The 20,991-nt window shown below is 43.2% G+C and overlaps 1 long non-coding RNA gene across 15 annotated transcripts in view; it reads right to left on the reverse strand.

The window, feature by feature from the left end:
* LOC106730486 overlaps positions 1 to 20,708 on the reverse strand; it is a 283,593-nt gene extending 262,885 nt beyond the window's left edge. For 14 of the 15 annotated variants that reach the window (XR_004326155.1, XR_004326157.1, XR_004326151.1 and 11 more), the window contains exon 1: positions 19,172 to 20,708. This is a non-coding gene — a long non-coding RNA (uncharacterized LOC106730486). The remainder of the gene's footprint in view (positions 1 to 19,171) is intronic. The other variant, XR_004326145.1, reaches the window with a different exon arrangement.
* Positions 20,709 to 20,991: the final 283 nt, after the last annotated feature.

Raw genomic sequence — 20,991 nt, forward strand, 5'->3', positions numbered from 1 at the left:
ATGTACATTGTGGTCTAACTGAACTGTACCATACCACTTAAAATAGTCCACGTCATGGTAAAAACAAAAAACAAAAGACAAAAAAACTGGTCTTCAACTCTACTCCCCAGTTTTTTCCAATTAAATCATTACTATTACTATTATAATTTATATGTAAATGTTAAATAGACCTTCACAGTTTACAATGAGCTTTTCTTCTACCAAATTTATCCCACTTAATCAGCACAAGCATATGAGCTCAGTATTATTATCCCCATTTTATAGATAAGGAAATAGATGTGCAGAAAGATTAAATGATTTGCCCAAGCTCAGATACCTAATAAGTGGCAGAGATGAGATTCAAATCCAGGTACCCAACGGGAATTGGGGCAGGGAGACACATGCGAAAAAAGAGAATAGTAAGCCTTACTTGAAGGGGCTTCAGATAATTGCAAAATATGCTGGAAACTGTGTCTGATCAATAGCAAGGACCAAAAAAGACTTCTGATACTAATATGCTGAAAGAACAAAGACATTTACAACTCTGGGGAGACTCACCCAAGACCCTTTGCAGTCAGAGGTCTGCTAAATAAATCTTTAAAAAATGGGATAGCTGTATCTGAAATAAATTAACTAAATAATGATGATGATGATGATGACGTAGAGGAGGAGAAAGAAGAGGGAAAGGGAAAGAGAAGGAGAAAAGAAGGAGGAGTAGAAAATAATGGTGCTAAAATAGTATTTATTTCACAGTTTTCATAACAAACATCTAACAATCCCTGAAGATCTCTTAAGGATTACATAATGGGGAACCAGAATCACACAGAGCTTCTCTATTTCCTTGATGCTTTTCACTGTTTCAATCTCTGAATAATTCAGAGTGAAAGTCAGTAAAGAAAATCCTCCTTAAATATCTTACTTATCTTCTGGTTTGTTGCTCCTGGGTTAGTAGGGGATGGAAAGTCTAAGGCAGTCTTTTGGAGGAATGTTAATACACAATAGCATTATTCACAATAGCCAAGATATGCAAATGATCCAAGTATCCATCAACAGATGAATGGACAAAGAATGTAATTTGTGTGAAATGTCGTATGTGTGACAACATACATATATACACACAAAATGCACATCTATATATACTACACACACAATGGAATATTATTCAGCCATAAAAAGAAGGAAATTCTACCGTTTGCAACAACATGGGTGAAACTGGAGTACGTCATACTAAGTGAAATAAGCCAGACAAAGAAGAACAAACACTATATGATCTCACTTACATGTGAAATCTAAAAAAGTCGAGCTCATAGAAGCTGAGAGTGGGATGATGGTTGCCAGAGGGTGGGGGGAGGTAAATGGGGAGATGTTGGTCAAAGGGTACAAACTTTCAGTTATCAGATGAGTAAATTCTGGAGATCTAATGTACAGCATGACTATAGTCATTGCATACTTGAAATCTGCTAAGAGCATAGACCTTAAGAGTTCTTGTAACAAAGAAACAAAAAGGTAACTGAGGTGATGAATGTGTCAATTAGCTGGAATGTGGGAATCATTTCACAATGTATATGTATATCAAAGCATCACATTGTACACGTTAAATATAAACACTTTTATTTGTCAATTAATACCTCAATAAAGCTGGGGAAAATGCACAATACCTACAAATGCACTTCCATTAATTATTATGATTATTATAGCACTTCCATTAATTATTATGATTATTATTACTGTAGGATAAAAACAAGCAAACAAAAACATGCGTTGAAATATAGGTAAAGAGAAAATTATACTTTGGGAATACAATATGAAATTGTATGATTGCTTGTGTGTGCACGTAAACTTAGGAGAAAAGGGTAGTAAGAAAGAAAAAGGAAAAAAATAAGTACTGAAGTTCTACCCAAGGAGAAAAAGATTAAAGCTCTTGTACAAAACACTGTTACACTGACATGTTTCAAACAGAATCCTAATTCCTGGAGGTCATGGTCAATTCAGATTTGTTCATCTGGCCCTTTCAGTGGATCCATTTGCCACTCATGGAAAGCTGCAGTTGCTGTTAATGAATCTAAAGTTCTCTAAAGTTTTCATAAAGGGGTCTTTTAAATAAATGAAACTTGAGTACCTACACTATTTTTGAAAAAAAGACCACAGATTGTGGACTATTACCTTCCCGGAGCTCCACCAGGCACTGACATCTTAATTAGAGCTATAGCTATCTGAACTATTTTGGCCTTTCAATTTATAGCACAACATGTAATTCCTATCGGAATAGTTAACCAGTAACTTCAGTATTTGTTAAAACTAAATAAAGTTTATATGCCTATCAAAATACCTCTTGTTTCTTGTAAATGTTTAGGAAACATTTCTGAAATGTTTCTGAAAGTTAAGGTCTTAAGCATTAACAGGAACCAGTGACCTCACTTTGCACTCTGCTTCCTTCCGAGTGGAGCAAGGCCTTCACTCTGCAAGGGGCAAGGAGAGGCACAGGCACCAGAGAGGGGAGCCAAAGAGGAGATGGACCACAGCAAGAAGGACAGGCTACGTCCGCAACCACACAAGGGCCCTGAAGATGGCACATCTGGTCTATTAATGGCAGGGCAGCATCCCAGCACCTGTATTCCCAAAGGAAGCAAGTAAGAAATGAAGTAGGAAGAGTTAGTCTCAATCCACACAGAAGTCCTTGAGGAATGCGGTCTTTTCTTATTCCCTACACTTCTGAAGAACTGTTTCACGTCATTGCTCTTTGGCAGTCTTGAAACAATACCTACATTGAAAAGGGAGCAAAAATCAGGGTCTCACCAAATGTTTCACCAAGAGTAACAGCAATACTGGCCTCACTGGGTAGTGAGCATTAAATGAGCCCATCCATGACACACACTTAGCATAATGCTTAGCGCAGAGTGAGGGCTCTAAAGTACAACTCCAAGTTGTTGCTCTTGTTGCTGTTGCTACTGGCTTAAGCGACTTAAGTATGATGAGCCTTGAATTAACTTCTAGTAAAACTATAGCTGGTGCAGCCTTTTGCTGACTCAGCACTCCCCCAGCTAGTTTTGAGAGACACTCACAGCTGGATGCCTAGCTCCCTTTAAGCCAGTGCAGTTTTTGCAAACGTCCGAACAGCCCAGCAACAACAAAGCTAGTCAAGGTTGACTCATGCAGAGCCCTGTGAAAATTGAGAGAGTCCTTGACATATTTCAAGCTACTTTAAAACAGTTGTCTTTCCTCTTTCTCATTTCCTCTCTTCTTACTTTCTTTTGAACACAATTTAATCACATTTTTTACTCCACTATTCCACCAAAATAACTCTTATCAAGTCCCCCTGTGATTTCCAAAAGTCAATTTTCAGCACTCGCCCCACTCTCTTTATTCAAATATATTTTCCCTTGATACAACCCACTTCCAAATTGAGTTCACTTCCAGTTCTTCACCTTTTCCTATTCAGTCTCCTTCCCATCTCTCATTTCTCCACCTCCTAAATGATGAATGCTCCAGAACTCAGTCCTGGGAACTTCTCTTTTCTCTATGTTGTGAGTCTTATATGGACGTGTGGCTTTAAAAGCCCTTTATATGCTATTGAATCCAGAAAATGTATCTGCAGCCTAAACTCCAGACTTCTGTATCCAACTGCAGGCTCAGTCTCCCCATTTAAATGCCAAATAGGTACGTCAAACTTCTCTTGTCCAAAATATGATCTGGAGTTTCCACTTCCAAATCTGCTCCTGCCAGCCTCCTCCAGCTCACTAATTGGTAGCTCTACCTTTCCAGTCGCTACGGACAAATTTCTTGGGGATATTACTGACTCCACTCTTTTGTTCATACTCAATTTCTCATCTGTCAGTGAGTCCTGTAGGCTATGCCTTCAAAATATAGAGAGGGAATACAAATTCTTCTCATCACCTCCACCACTACCTCTCGACCAAACGAGATGGGAAGCTACCGGGAGACTACGAGCAGAGAAATGACAACAAGACTTAGGTTTAAAAGGACCGCTGGCTGTATTGACAATGAACTGCAGGATGTCGATGGCAAAAACAGAACCAATCAGAGGCCTATTTCAGTAATCCAGCCACTAGATAGCAGTATGTATTGTGTATCCCCAGAACAGCAGCTGGCTTATAATTAATGCTTAATGAATGCTGTCGAATGAAGGAATAAATACAGCACCAGCAGATTCTGGAGGGGCTGGGTCAAAGGTCAGGGTTTGTTACGATAACAAGCAGATTAGACAAGCTTCTTTCTTGGTACAAAATATACAACAAAGCACCAGAACATATAATCTGCAGTAGACGCTCAATAATTGCATATCTGGTAACCTGTGGTGGATGGATGGATGGACGATAGATAGGATAAACTGACGAGCCAGTAGACATTAGGAGGCAGGTTAGCCAAGCTGCTCCAGCAACTTGGGCCCCTGTGAGAAGAGAAGGGAAACGGAGGAGGCCCCAGAGAAAACAGTATACCCAGAACCATCACCAGAGCCCCCCGGGAGAGGAATGGGGGGAGACGCATGCCGTTCAAAACTCTGACTTTCCAAGAAAACTTACTACCCTCAGAAGTGTGCTTAAATGTTCAATATTTCACAAAATTGACCACATACATCATAAAATATTGATTTTATTTGTTCTGTGACATTGTGAAAATTACAAATATTTTACTGAGTCAAAATTTTTAATGTGGCTTTTACCCAACTGATGACACCTCACTTGAACAATCTCTACCCCTCTAGGCTTCTGATCAGCACTCAAACTCATCATTCACATTAACACTTGCACAGCCTTCCAGCACATAACACACGTCTTACTTTTATTGGCATTTTCAGCCATGTCAGTTTGGGGGGGGTGGGTTAATATAAATATCTAAAAGAGATTAAAATGTCTCTTTTTCTCTCCATAGAAATTTCTCATTCACTTATCCAAAAGCCACTGTTAAGTCTGCCTCTCTACCATCTGGGTCTCTTCATTCAGCATTCCTGGCTCAGAATTCCCAGGGGAGGCTAATCAGTTATCAGCAGTGGCCTGGGGTTAGGATCATCAGCCATGCCCTGTGCAACAACGGTTCAGCACTATGGACAGCAATGTGTAGGCTTGTGTGCCCGCCCCCTCCCCAGTCCCCACCCCAAACAGATTTTAAGTTTGCTCTAACTATACCCAGAAGGTATCCATACTATATCACCTTGTACCCCCCAAATAGCAATAATAACAGGTGAGACTTACTGAATACCTAATATGTGCCAAGCACTGTACTTACCTATTGTATTTGTTACTTTGTTGAGACCTCTCAAGAACTCTGCAAGATAGGTATTATTATTTCCATTTATGAATTAAGAATCTAGGTTCAGAAAGCTTAAGTGACTTTCCAAATCTCAACAACAAGAAGTCTCCAGAGCATGTCCTTGATCCCTTTGCTATACCATCTCCACCCACACACACACACACACACACACAAGGTTTCCTCCTGAGAGTCTGATAAAGCCCGAGTTTAGTGGGCCACCAGTTCACTTCCTGATAACAACCGGTGAGAGGAAGGTCCTATCTCAGAAAGCAAACTATGATAAACATCAGGTGCCATCTAAGGAAAGACATCAGTGTGCAAGGAAGAGAGAAGGGGCCTCCAAAGACACGTTTTCCCCAGCCATATCTACAGGTTGCTCACAAGGTCTTCGGACAAGTAAACCACAATGACAGGCACATTTCACTTACAAATGCTCACATGTTCTCATTTTCATGTCTCTGATGTCTACATTTTTTCCCAAGCATAATAGTTTTCTAATCAGTCCCACATGTCTGTTCTCAACCATGTTGTTGAGAGCCAGCCAGACAAGCTGCAAAGTCCTTGGCCACAGAAGTACCTGGCTTCCCAAGGATGTGTGTGTGCCTCATTGTCTTAAATCTAGGAAAGGCTCTTTGATCTCCCTGCTTAGACAAGATTGCAGCCAGGCCTTTGTACAACATCCTTCCAGACCCAGCATGCCCTCTTCTCCCAGATCCCTTCAGTACTCATGGACACTAAACTCTCCCCTTCTCCTTTCTCATTTCCCATGGCTCTCAGGGGCCATGTGTCTCTTTGGGTCCTCCTCTTGCCTCTATGATACATCTCACAGAGCTGCACTCTCTTTTATCCGGGGATGTGCACAAGACTATCTCTCTAACTAGACTGTAAACTTCTTGAGGACAAGAACTACCTCTTAAGGAGGCAGCCTTAATTCTGGGATTACCTCAACTTTAAGCATTATTCCTTTTTACTTTCTATGGACCTATATTCTTATTAGTCTATGGATCCTAATTTTGACATATAAAACATGGTCAGCATACTCACATCTTCAGATTTCTCACATTGAGTGTTTCCCCTTGCTTTAGTGCACTATCTCCCCAAATACACACACACACACACAAAGCACATATATAAATGTATGCATGAGTGTGTCTGTACAGTCTGCCTGTCTGTACGTCTGCCTGTCTGTCTGTACAGCACTTTCTCTGCTACTTAATTGTTGACTTCCTAAGGGTAATGGATGCCTCTAATTCCTCCCTGAATTTCTAAACTCTGGTACTGTTCCAGGCACACAGAATGTGACCTGGTATTTGAAAGGCAGATTTAAAGGCAGGGCATTTGCTTTAAAGGGCTCAAATCTGAAGACAGGAATGACTCTCCCATGAGCCTTATCTGGAAAGAGATTAACCAGCTGTCTGTGTGTTTGGCTCAAGAGCTGGGAGATAGCACCAAATCTCCAAACCCCCACCACTGCTGGTGACAAAGGGTGTGGAGAGGATACACCTTTATACCAAACACTACAAACAGCTCATCCACAAACACCCACTGATCCCTTCTGTGTGCCAGATCCTGCAGCTAGAAATAAAAAAAAAAAAACTAATGTGGTTTATAACTGCTTTTCAAAAATACTGAAGAAAACTGAATTCATAAAGCAGGAGACTTAAAAGGTGTTTTTGCTGAATATCCATCGTGCAGCAGGTTTACTGCCCATATTATCTCATTTAAGCATCACAACTGACCCGAGAGACAAACGTCATTTTCTCTGTCTCAGGGAGCTCTGGAAAGCCCTGAGCCCTGATCTCTGGCCTGACATGCACACTGCAGACCTAAACCCTTGTGGGATGTGAGACTGATCGTGCAAGCATCCCCTCTTCACTATCTGTTTCCACTTCTTCTACAGTTCACCAGAGATGGCAAGCCAATTTGAGCACGTAATACAGTATAGTCTAGTAATGTTTCTTTATGATAGAAAAACAGTAAAGACTTCCTGTCGTAATATTAAATGCCACTTAAAGGAGCGCAGATGCCGAATCTGAGTAGATTAGCTAAATTATAGTATAAACCCCCACCCTCGGAGTTGTATCCCCAAGGCAAAGTAAAATGTCGGGTAGTGGTTACCCCATTCCTCAACAAAAAACAGCTTTCTAAAATGTGATGCATATAAAATACTACATTTCTTAAACTATGTTAGCTTTGGGCGGATTGCATGTTTTCTATTGGAGAGTTAATACCCCACATTGAGGTGTATGAACTTAAGACAGGCATCTAATACAGGGGGCCCTTTAGGCAGAACAAAATGTAAAGCCAGCAATGCACTCCACACAATGTCACTTGTGTTGTGTCGCTTTTGGTCCTCACTGACTCTTTGCTTTGCAGTGTGGAATCCTTCACCTCTGGCCACAGATCTAAGCAACGGAGCAGGGAAGCATAAGGTGAATTAGTAGATGAACGTGGTATGTGTCCTCCAAACCTTGCTCTTTGGGAGGCCCTGCCACCGCCCTCATGACAACCCCTGCCCTCCAGCTTTGTGTTTCAATCCTAGATCTGGAAAAGGCGTGCTTCCAAGGCTCTAAATTTACACCTTCCCCCAGATTATTCAGTATGCTCCCCCCATGTTGAGGCACTGCAGTTCCAAAAGAGTCAAGCGTTAGACCCACGTGCCGCTGTGTGTGATCTCTCTATATAAATAGCTGACACCTACTGACAATTATGATGTGCCTGGCACTGAGCTAAGCCCATTACCTGCATGATTTTTTTTACTCTTCACGTCTTAATTAGGCATGTAGTTTCTCTACCCTCACTTTACAAATTATAAAATGGATGCAATTCTAGAAGACAAATTCCTCAAGCACTTTAGCTTATGTTGCTGTAATTCCAGGGCCTAGAACAGGGCCTGGTAAATAAGTGCTCAAGAAGTAGACGTTAAGAAGAGTGACATCATTAGCACAGTGGAACAAGAGTTTTCTACTATCTTCCTCTCAAAGAATACTGATTAGGTGATCGCCTAGAGATAAGGGTGCCTTTGTGGAAATCCAGGAGTCAAGTGGAAAAGTTCCAGCACATGGCTGGGGCAAAAAAAAAATTTTTTTTAATTTAAACAAATTTTAAAATCCACGGTAAGAGGATCAGTTTCATTACACTCACATCACCCCTCCCCCAAGGTAGCACAGCTCGGTGCCAAGGGAGACCTCTTCTGCCTGTGATTTCTCCCACGAGGGAAACTGTGAGTGTGTGAGTGATACCCAGCTCCCCCAGCTGCGTGGGACCCAATTTGTTCCCACTCCACCCAGAATACTGATGTGTGCTGCATGACTGGGGAGTGGGATATAGCTAGCCAAACAGCAGCCAGGGGTCTTGGACAGCAGGAAAGGGACATGGATCCTACTGTGCTGCACAGTCCATCAGGAAGTCCATCGATGAGTCACTGAGGATGCCTCCCCCACGGATCCTCCCAACTGGTACAGACACCTCCAGTGCTCCACAACCTCGCCCCATCCTGTGGCTGGCTCCTATATCAGCAAGAGCAAGCCTCTGCAGACAGCTAGTGAGCTCATGCAGAAAGCCAGTCCAGATCTATAGGACTGTGAGAAAGCACACAAACACGAGCATTTAGCACAGTCCTGGGGAAAGCAAAAGGGAGACTGACAGCACCAAGTGTGACTTTGCAGCACTGAGAGAAGGCATGCTGACTTATGAATTCCCCCCTCCAAAAGGGACAAGAACTGGAGAGCAGAAGCATCTATAGAAAAGATCTGAGGAAAGGTTCAGAGTCCCTGACATGGATGCTGGAAGGCACTTCTCTCCAAAGCCAGTTAGTAACAACTGGAGGAGGTGACTGCTCCTTCAAATATAGCAACATAAAATTCCAAGGAAAATTTAAAAATCAAGGAAACATGACACCACCAAAGAAACAATAAATTTCCAGTAACCCACCTCAACGAAGTAGAGATCTGAGATCTGCCCAATAAAAAGTATGAAATATCTGCCTGATGAAAAATATGAAATAGTCTTTTTAAGGAAGCTCAGTGAGTACAAGGACACACAGAAAGACAATTCAATGAAATAGGAAAACAATAATGAAATGAGAAGTTTACCAGGTAGAGAGAAATCATCATCATCAACAACAACAAAAGAGAAATTCTAGACCTGAAAACTCAGTGAATGAAATGACAAATGCAATAGAGAGCATCAAATCAGACTGGGTCGAGCGGAAGAAAGAACCTGTAAGGGAGAAGACAGATCTTTTTCACACTGTCCAGTAAGAGGAGAACAAAGAAAACAAAATGCAAAAGATTGAAGAAAGTCTACATGAACTGTAAGAGAAAAAATCATGTATTATTGGAGTCCTGGAAGCAGAAGAGAGGAAAAAAGGGGCAAAAACTTATTTAAAGAAATAATGGCTGAGAATTTTCCAACACTGGGGAGAGATGTGGACCTTCAAGTTCATGAAGTTCATATATCTCCAAATAGTTTCAACCTAAAAGACCTTCTCTAAGATGCATTATAATGACATTGTCTAAAACCAAAGACAAAGAATTTTTAAAGTTGTAAAAGAAAAAAAATTCCTCACGTACAAGGGAACCCCATAAGGCTAATCAGAGGATTTTTCAGGAGAAACCTTGCAGGCCAGGAGAGAATGAGATGATAGTTATGATGTATAATTTATAGTTTGTAATTAAAAATAATTTGTTAATGGACATACAATATAAAAAGATGTAAACTGTGACATCAAAAACAAAAAATGTCGGGGGTGAGTGGGACTGACTCATACAATTCAGTAGCAGAAAAACAACACTCATTAAACATATGGGCAGAGAACCTCAATAGACATTTTTCCAAAAAAGACGTACAAATGGTCAACAGGTGCATGAAAAGGTACTCAAGGTCACTAATCATCAAGGAAATGCAAGTCAAAACCATGATGAGATATTACCTTACACCTGTTAGAATAGCTATTATCAAAAAGACAAGAGATAATGAACACTGGCTAGGACGTACAGAAAAAGGAACCCTCGTGCACTCTTAGTGGAAAGGTAAATTAGTATAATCACTATGGAAAACGGTACGGAATTTTTTATGAAAAATTAAAAATAGAACTACCATATGATCCAGCAATTCCACTTCTGGATATATATCTGAAGGGAATGAAATTACTATCTTGAAGAAATATCTGCACTTTCATGTTCACTGCAGCATATTCACAATAGTCAAACATGAAGAAGACCAAAGTGATCATCAATGGATAAACGAATAAAGAATATGTTATTATATATATATATATATACACATTAGATAGATAGGCATAAACATAAATATATGAATATTATTCAGCCATTAAAAAAGGAAATCTTGTCACTTACAACAACATAGGTGGAATTTGAGAGCATTATGCTCAGTGAAATAAAGAAATTACACAAAGAAAAATACTGTATGATCTCACTTATACGTGGAATCTAAAAAAGTTGGACTCAGAAACAGAGAGTGGGATTGGGGTTGCTAGGGGCTGACGGTAGGGAATGGGGAGAAACTGATCAAAGGTACAACCTTTAGTTGTTTGATAAACAAGTTCTGAGGACCTAATGTACAGCACTGTGACGACAGTTAACAATACCGTATTGCATACTTGAAAGTTGCTAAGAGATCTTAAATCTTCTCACCACACACACAAACAAAAAGGTAATTATGTCAGATGACGGACATGTTAACCAATCTTTTTGTAGTAATCATTTTCACAATATATACATGTATCAAATAATCAAATCGCACACCTTAAACTTACAAAATTTTATATGTCAATTATATCTCAAGAAAGCTGAGGGGGGAAAAGAAATCGTAAGAAAACAACTGTTGAGTGAATGACTAAACGAATGAATGAAGCCAAGGAAATTTAACCTGCTTTTCCAAGGTCACACAGCTAGTTAAGTGTTGGGTCTAGAGGATATTTCTGAAAGCAGGACTTCCGGCATCCCTGTGCTGTGCCCGTGATGACATTCCCCAGGCAGGTCCGAGTTAGTGGTCAGCTTGGTAGCACAGAGCCAGGACGATGCACCAGACTAGGAAGGACACAGCCCCGAGTCCTGGTCCCAATTCTACCACTTGCTAAGTACCACGAGACAAGTCACTTAACCTTTTGTAATGTCTCATCGGTAAAGTGCAAACAGTAATATCTACTTTTCATCTTGTTGGCTGGCAGTTATTGTATGGTAACATTAACTTCACCATACCTAAAAGGAAAGAGTCATTTCAGCTTCACAGGGTGGATGCGAAAAATTGTGAAAGATCATAAATTGTGAAGTCACTTTCCAAACTAAAAAGATCTGTGCAAACTTAAGTCAACAGCAAAAGCAAAAGAGATGGGGAAACAGATTTTTCAACATTATACATAGTCCCTGCTTCCAGGACCACCTGTCAGAGAAGCCTTGGCTGTATCTGCCCTTTATCACCCAGCTCACTGAGCCTCAGGGCCACTAGCCAAAGCTTGGGCAAAGGAATCTACATCAGGAAATGTCAGGTAAGGACTTAACCCCAGGATAGTGATATCACAGTATTCCTATCTGTGGGAATTAGGAGTCAAACCTGGCCCAGCAACACCTGCTAGCATGCTACCCCACAGCCCAGCCAGCTTTCTTAATCTTTGCTAAAATAACTACCCCTGTGATATCTGCTTTTGGCTCAAGGCCTACCACTCTGTGTATCCACTCAGTTTCCACTAAGAAAGTCACCTAATATAGCAATCATTAAATGTTGAATTGTATCCACTGGGAAGAAAAAAAAAAGATATACTAAAGTTCTAACACCCAAAACCTCAGAATGTAACCTAATTTGAAAATAAGAGTTGTTACAGATGTAATCAGTTAAGTTAAAATGAGATTATATCGGGGGGGGGGGTCCCTAATCCAGTACGACTGGTGTCTTTATAAGATGTCCACGTGAAGACACAGGCACAACAGCATTGACAGGGAAGGTAGACGTCGGAGTTACACAGCTGCAAAGCAAGGAAACCCAAGGATGGCTGGCTAACTACTAGGACCTCAGAAGAGGCAGGAAAGAATTCTACAGTTTTCAGAGGGACCACAGCTCTACTGACACCCTGACTTCAGACTTCCAGCCTCCAGGACTGTGAAACAATAATTCTCTATTATTTTAAGCCACTCGGTTCATGATACTCTGTTATGTTGATCGACCCTAGAAAACTAATACACCAATTATCCTACAATCCAGAAAAGACTGCCATAGCCCCACTCTCACACATGATTGGCCAAAAGCAGGATTCCCAAATAAAGCTGCGAAGTGGCAATATGTCTCATTTCTCCAGAAAGCAGTGCTTTGGCAGACTTAACTGTGGAATTGTAGCCTTATGACTCAGTATTTTAAAATAGGGAAACTGTTAAATAAATTCTAATATTGTGATAAGTAGAGATACATGCCCTGCATAATACTGACAACTATCAATATGATGGCGTTTACTCCCCTGATTAGGTCATGTTATGGGACAGTCGCCTTAAGATGATAGGGAGATTATTCTGGTGGGCCTGACCTAAACAGATGGGCCCTTTAAAAGCAAAGAGTTTTCTCTAGTTGATCAGAGAAGAAGCCAGAGATTCAAAGCACAATAAGGATTCAATGCACCGTTGCTGGCTTGCAGATCAAGGGAGCCACATGTCTAAGGAAGACAGGTGGCCTCCAGCTGCTCAGAACAGTCCTCAGCTAACAACCAGCAAGGGCATGAAGACCTCAGCCCTGCCATCTCGAGGAACTGAATCCTGCTGACAAGAATGAGCTTGGAAGTGATTCTCCCCAGAGCCTCCAGAGGAAAACTCAACCCAGCTGACACTTTGATTTTGACCTGCTGAGACCTGAGCAGAGATCTCAACTTCTGATCTACAGAACTGTGAGCTAATGAATGGGCATCGCTTTAAGTTGCCGAGTTTGTGGTAATATCATACGTCAATAGAAAACGAATGCAAATACACTCACATACACTATTTCATAGGTATTTTCACTAAAAGTGCAAGAAAGTTGGCAAATGATAACATTTGGGTTTAAAAAAAAAAGGAAACCAAATCAAATAAATAATATAATTGTAATTTTGTTTAATACATATGCATAGACAAGACTGTACGAAAATACAACAAAATGGCATCAGAGGTGAAATATCTGGTGAAAGGACTGAATATCTTAAATTTCTCCCTTATACTTTCCTGGTCCAGTTTCTCCACAACGAGGGTATATTACTTTAACAAGCAAAAATAAAATCAGTAATGCTTCAGTCACTGCCAAGACCAAAGCATCTGGGTCTGAGGGGTTGCTACAGGATTTCAGCTAGTTTGCCGGTAAGAAAGAAAAGAATTCTTAGTTAGCACTTCATACTAATATTAAAAATCAAGCTCTGTTGTGGAATAAAAATGTATAAACAGAAGTGGAGCATAGCAGGACCGCTGAGCCCCTGACCATTTCGGGGCCAGGCCCAGAGGTGACGTGGCTTCTCAAGCCCGCGCCCTGCCCACTTTGGCAGCGGAGCAGGCCAGTCTCGGAGGCCGTGCGTGAACTTTGGAAGCACTGAAATATTCGCCTTCACCACTAATCCTGCTAATGCGCTCACAATCTATTTGACAGGCTGCCCATCACATCCCCTCTGTCAGGGTGAGCAGTCTCCGGAGGTGGCCGTGACAAGGGGATTACTGACAGGACAGGCCGGCCTCCCTCCCCTGCGTTCTGACCAGCTCTGGAGATAGGCCGCATGCCTCAGAGGGTACCGCACAGAGGCTTGTCTTCAGTCCGGACCCCTTGGCACAGAGGTACCAGAGGGAGACGTTCACCAACCCAGAGGGATGAGTGTTTCCTGACAGCCCTGTCACTCCTCCGAGCTCATCGTGGAGAAAGAAAACAAGGCAAGTTGAAGGGAAAATTCATAGGGCTGAGGTTTCTGGATGCTTCCTTCACAGCAGAGCTCCTCTGCCCCTCAGAGACCCCACATGCTAGAGAAAACTAGAAAAAGCTCTAGCCTCATGGGATGAGGCACGGCACACCTTTTCCCCTGTCTTTCCCTCTGGCTACCAGGCTCCTCAGTGAGTGGCTGACACTCTATAAAAGCTACTTTTACAGCTTCATGTTCATTAAATTAGCAGGATTGCTTTACTTGCCTTCTAAATTTTCAGAAGGTTCATTTTAAATACAAGGTAAAATGGAACCAACATGCACAGCCTTCATGCTAGCAGATTACAATTATCTGAAAAGGCAATACAGGATTTGTCCCAGAACAAGGCTGCTGTTCCCTTTTCTGGAAAGTTCCTCCAGCCAGCCCCATCTCTCTGGCTGGAGCCAGAGTCCAAGCAGCCAGGGACAGTCCTTCTACTCCAGTTTACACTCATGGTTCTTATTCACAGTCCAAATGAGCAGAATGGGACTTTTCCCAGAACCACAGTGAACCAGTTGCCTTCTTTTCTCTGTTTCCCATGAAGTTGTCCTCATTCCTGTAATCGAGGCAAAGCTGTTCACATTCCAGCTTAGCTAGAGACATCTCGGGCTCAGGTGTCACAAAAGACACTGGGAATCGTGGGACCAACACAACCGGCCTCAAGGGACCTGCAATCTCTAAGTAAGCAGCCAGTCGTCATACAGTTAGAAGTGTCAGGATTGAGGTTTCTGCAGCAGCACGTGGAGAGATCCCCGGACCAGACCATGAAGGTGGGGAGTCTGGTCTGGGGGACCTGAGTTACTCCGCCTGCCTTCTCCATCTGGTTTGCAGCCACACGGATCACTGGTGCCTCGACTACAAGATGAAGCTCTGAAGGGCACTGGAAAGTAACAGTCACATCCCACTAGGACAGCCAGCCCCAGAGACCCATCTGGGGCCTCACACTCCACTCTGCCAACAGCCCTTGACATGCCCAGCTTAGGTGCTCCACCATTTCTCAGGCTCATGGCTTATACTCGAGCGAGTGAAGTGAACAGAATGCACAGAAACCTCTTCCACCCACACCGCCCTCTCAAATAAGCTGCGCCCTCTCCTGATGGAAGAGAGGCAGGAGAGCCCTGGTGCACGCAGGGGTCAGCCACACACACCCACTCCCCTTCTCCTAGAAGGGGCTCCAGCCTGAATGAGACGCCTTGGTAGGCTGCCCCATGGAGCAGGAGGAGGGCCTCTGTCTTGTCCCTGGAGGTCAAGGCTAGGACCCCAGCCTTCATCATTCCTGGGCTTGCACACAGCACACCTTGAGAGGCCCAAAGCTTTCTCAGCCCACAGATCCTAGCTGCTCTCTCCCTCTCCAGGAGGGTTAAAGCCCAGCATTGTGTGGGCAAAGTGAATGGGAATCTTGGAGACAGGAGAGGGCCCTGGGAATGCATGGACTCTGGAGTGTGAAGAATCTGGGTGTGAGAGCTGGTTCTGTGACACACGTTGTCACCCTGTGCAAATGGATACTTCTAAGCCTCTGTTTCTTTATCTGAAAAAATAAGAATAACTTCTCCGGATGGCAATCTCCTGCCACGGTGTTTTCTATATGGAAAGGACTCAAGAAGTGGAGAAGTGGTAGCTCCTCCTGCTGGGTCTGCATTCTAAAGATCAGCTTCACTAAGGAATGAAGGGTTTTCACGAGAAAGTGAGGGATTCCAGGTCCCTGGGGAGAAGGGAAGGGATGCAGGTGAGGGTCTGTTTGTTTTCAAAGGGAGGGAAATTCTCATAGATGTCTCTGAAATCATCCTACCAACGGGAATACTTTTAAGTAAGAGTTTCTTTGCACAACCTAGAGGCATGTCTCCTGGGCCAGAGGGATGCATGCCCCCAGGGCCGGGTGAGGCACAAACTCAGCTGTGCACCCACCTTTTGGGCTGCACATTTACATGGGGATTTTCTGGGAGCCTCCAAGAACCTGGTATCAGCCAAGCAGGCTGAGAAGGATCACCCCATTGTGGAGAACAATGACACCCACAAGCTGGAAAGGGCAGAATGGTTTCACTTGGCTTCTTCCGACGCTACGCCAGCCAGCAGATCCCCACTGAAACTCACTTTCCACACCCTCCTGCCCTGTACCCACCGCGCTCCTCACAGTGATCTATGTGGCAGGGAAGTAAACCAATATCACACACAGAAAGAAAACTCTAAACATTGCTTTGCATTTTTTTCTGCCAGTCAAAAATGTGCTTTGCAACTAGTTGTGAAATGACCTTAACATCCACAGCTAAAGTCCGTGTAACACCTAGCTTTGGCTCACTCCCAAATTTCAGAGTCTGAAGGTTATGAATAGAAGATAAAATCTGCAGGGATGTTTTCAGAACCAGTCCAGAGATGGAGGGAGAGATCCTATCCACTATGAGGGTGGTGACAGGGCTTCTTGTCCCTGTCTTATGGTCTTATGCATAATGCACAGACGGTCTTATGCAGAAATTCTTGTTTTGACATGGCACTGTTGGTGTGGCCAAACTACCACTGAGCCCTCTCCGTCTGAAACTAGAAATGAGTTTGCCTTGTTTCTCGAGAAATAAATATTTATGATTCAAACCTTCGCGTTCATTATTTCAAATTTTGTGTTTTTGTCATTTTTCTTACTTGGAGAGCATTGATTTTCTAATTACAGCTATTTCAACCCATGGATGTCTGCTGAGCGGTTCTGTAAACGACCTGTGAGGCTTCTACCTTAGTCCGCTGAGGTGACATAACCAGCTGCCCCACAACTAAAGAATGAGTATTAAAGAGAGAAAAATAGATTTGGTTCTCACTCCTAGCAAAAATGGACACAGTCAACCCTTGTAGATGAAGTCTGAAATCGTTTTTAGCTAATCTAGCAGTTTCCTGATTCTCATTGCCCTAAGACATTTTTGAGACCAAAAGCAGCAGAAAAACTGGGAGCATTTGCAGATACTTTTTAAGAATAAATAAAAAGAGGTGGATAACCTTTAGCAATATTATCTATATTTATGGCACAAATTTAAATTTTCTGTGACAAAAACTTTAGAAGTTAGAAGAGACGTATTTTTATTCTCATTGACAGGTAAGGAAATTGAGGCCATGGGATGCTGCGGGATTTGAGGAAGGTGACTCAGCAAAGTCCAGCAATAAAACTTGTGCTGAGACAAAGGTCTCCTGTCTCCCGGTCCCTTTTATCCACGTTATCTGCTTACATCTGGCCAGACTTGCTGAAGTGAACCTAGGTTATAACAACATATATCTGGATAAAGCAAGGCCTGTTGATCTCAATTTGTATAATACCCACACTTAGCCTGTTCTCTGGCATAAGTCATAGATCTTAATAAATAATATTAACTGAAGAAAAGGTTTTGTTTAATAATTATTTCCCTTCCTGACCAAAGCAAAGGTAAGAAATCTATAAGGCACAATTTTGGAAGAGAAAAAAAAAAACCCTACCCCTTTAGGAAATACTTTGGCAGTAAAGGAAGCTAAACTAAGAGTTTAGAAAGATTTGGAGAGATTCCTGAAATTCCATTGCCAAAAATTTAATGAGGCTTAAAATTCTATGCACAAATTTATATTGAAATTATGATCTGAAAACCAAAGAGCAAACAAGAAATCCATGCTCCCAGCCACCAGATACATTCGATATTTTTTATAAACAATATAATAAAACACTCAGTTTTAGTGAGTCAAACTGAAGAGGTTATAGCTAAACTAAAACTACAGTGTGTGTGTGTGTGTGTAGCATATATACGTACATACATAGCATAATGTATATATATATACACACACACACTAGAACTACAAGAAAATAACAATTCTACCATCATGGTGGGAGATTTTAACACATTAAGTATCAAAGTTAGGAATTAATAGGCAAAATTTTTTAAATACATTAGATATGAACCTTATCATTAAAAAGGTGGTTCTTATGACACATAGATCCCCGTTAACAGCTGACAAGAACTCTTCAAGCCACCCTACCTGCCTTAGAGTATCTGCTTAAATATTTCAGTGTTGGTTGATCTCTCCAATGACAAGACCACAGGGACTGTTCCTGATAGTTACCGCACGACATCTGCTCTGGTTCTTGGCCTATTGCAAGCCTACAGGAGGAGCCACATATGCTGTGAGATAACTGAAGATATTCTGAACTCCGACTGCACAAACACGCTCAGCTCTTGACCCAGGTCAATAAGAAGTGAACTAACAACCAACCTCCCAAGGAAATCGCAACATTTAAGGCCAGGCCTGTATTCTCTGGAAGCTCATTCTCCCTCTCTGGTCCTTCAAGTGGCAAAGAATCTAGCCATTCCTGTCCCATCTCCTCTAGTTTTCTTTCACATCCCCTGTAAAGTTTCTCATCTCACGCCACCATCCACCTGCAAGTTTCCAAGTGGCACCCACTCCTGTGAATGACAAAAAGCAATCCATCCCTGCCCTTGTCATGACAAACTCCTTATCTTATCTCATTAGAAAAAGAGTTCAATCAAACCAAACATTAAAAATAAATTAATTATGCTTTATACCTCCCCAGAGATGGCTGAGCTGCTAAGAGCCAGCTCAGCGTTTGGAAAAGAAAAACAAAACTCGCAACCTATTAATCCTTCATTCATCTCAAACCGTTCCACTTTTCTGGGTTAATCGTTCTATTCTATATTCTTATTGCTGAAGCTGGAACCAGCACTGGGCAGGAAAAACGGCCAAGAATGGCAGCACATGGCCAGGGCTTGGGTGGCTGGGTGATAGAAACATTCCTGCAAATATATCCATGGAATAGTATTGTGTGACTAGTGTTTCTACAGGCTAGGACACTCTAGCACAAGTCAAAGAAAGCACAACTCCAAAGGAGAAGTAGTAGGGGATGTCTGCAGAGTTTAAGACCCTTACTACTTACCCAGTGACACCTGCCACATACATAGGCCCCTGCCCTACCCCACACCTCATTCTGCCCCAGGGTGATTTTTTCTCCCTAAGTATATGTCTCAAAGGAGTGGTGAGTAGGACACTTACATTTTGTCACCCGACTTCCTCTCCCAACCAAACATAACGATCATCTGTGAACTGATTAATCCATTTGTCTCCAGACAGTTTTTTAAAAAAGGCTTCTTTCAAGTTTTCCAAGAGGTTCAAGAGGGTTCAAGGACGCCACCAGTCCAGGTGAGATACCCTTCTTCCATCCCATTTCAGGATCCCTGGGTTACAATATAGTGAAGGTGGGAGGAAGATTCTTCTAAGAATAAGGCAGCTTGGGAAGCAGGCTATTTCAGGATGCTGAGAGAAGCATTTCTAATAATACTCTGACAGGGTGCTTCATAAATGCCCAAGTGGTTCTGCAACACATCAAGGTCCAGATTTTGGTTTAAGCAGTAAAAAAAAAAAAAAAAAAAAAAAAAGACTGAGAAAGTATGTATGACTTTGACCTCTACATTAACTGACTGAGGTAAGTGGGAAGAGTATTATCCCCACTATGAGGCTCAGAGAAGCGTAGGGACTTTGCCCAAAGTTTGTGAGTAGCAGAAAAAGCTAGACAGAACTGGATCTTCAGGCCTCAAAGGAAATATAGCTTCTAATTCTTCCTCTGCCACTGACATGAGGTTTGATCCCTTCCTAGTATCTCATGTCTGTAGTGAATTTTTCATCTAAAACAGATTCAAACTGGGCCCAACCATCAGTTTGGCTGTGAAGGCGGCCCAGAAAGCCAGGCTGGATGGGTACAGCAGGTGTGCCTTTAAGAGCTCCGCCCGACTGGGGGCCAAGACCTCTGCCTCAGAGCCCCCGCTCGAGAAGGCTGGGACGCACTGGACTTTCTGGTCTAGAGCAGGGCCCGGTCACACCATCCCTGCCGGCTCGAATCCCAGGGACCTCGGTCTGACCACAGCTGCGTTGGATTTGAGACGCCACAGGAAATCCAAGGAGCTCCAGCCCGCACTAACCCGGAGCTGCCCTCTTCCTCGTCGGCATCTCACATACGCCGAAGGCTAGGTGTGCCCGCCAGACCAGTGTCACCCCGAGTTTGTCATCCCTGAAAGTGGGACTCGGAAGTCGGCAGCGACCGACCGCCTGAAACCTCCGCGGAGCAGCGCGCTCCAGCAACCACTGCTCAGGGCGACGACTTCCTTCTGCGCCTGCGCGCCGGGCCTGCGCAGTGGGCGGGGAGGCTGGTGGGTAGGACCCAGCCGGGAGGGCGGGACGAATATTCCCGTGGCATCTGGTGCCCTGAAACCCTGCGGGCTGGGAGAGCATTCAGAGCCTCCAGATCCCGGAAGCGGAGGCGCTGCGCACCCGCCTTCACTAAAGGCACCTCCAATGGTTCGGGTCTGCAGATCCTGTCCGTGAGGACGAACCGATTCTTGGCGTGTCTATGGGCAGGGTTCGAGGGGTGGGACCGGGAAATACAGGAGCAGTAGTGTCTCTGCTCCAGGCGGGGCCCAATGTGACGTCATGGAAGTACGTAAATGAGATACAGCTCTAGACGTCGCGGAGCCCTTGCGCTTTGCCAGAGACCTGTGTGACATCACTGTCAGCGAGAGGATGCCCTGACGTCATAGCGCCCTAGTGCTCTAGGAGGTGGGGTGGGACGACTTTGAGCCGGTTTCTCCGTACACCAAGGTTCCAGGGGTGGGGATGGGATGATATCACAGATCTCACGTTCTTGGAGATAAGGTGACGTCAGGGAGCCCTAGGCCATCTCACGCGTTTCTCCCGCGCCCTTCCTCAGGATCCTGTACTAGCCCTGAATCTCCAGACAAGGAGGTCAGCAAGGAAACGTCCCTTCGTGCAGCCCAAACCCGTAGCTATATTCCAGAAGGAGGAGAAGGAACCTGAACGAA

Source organism: Camelus ferus, chromosome 15 (genome assembly GCF_009834535.1).
Source record: "Camelus ferus isolate YT-003-E chromosome 15, BCGSAC_Cfer_1.0, whole genome shotgun sequence".
Lineage (NCBI taxonomy): Eukaryota > Metazoa > Chordata > Mammalia > Artiodactyla > Camelidae > Camelus > Camelus ferus.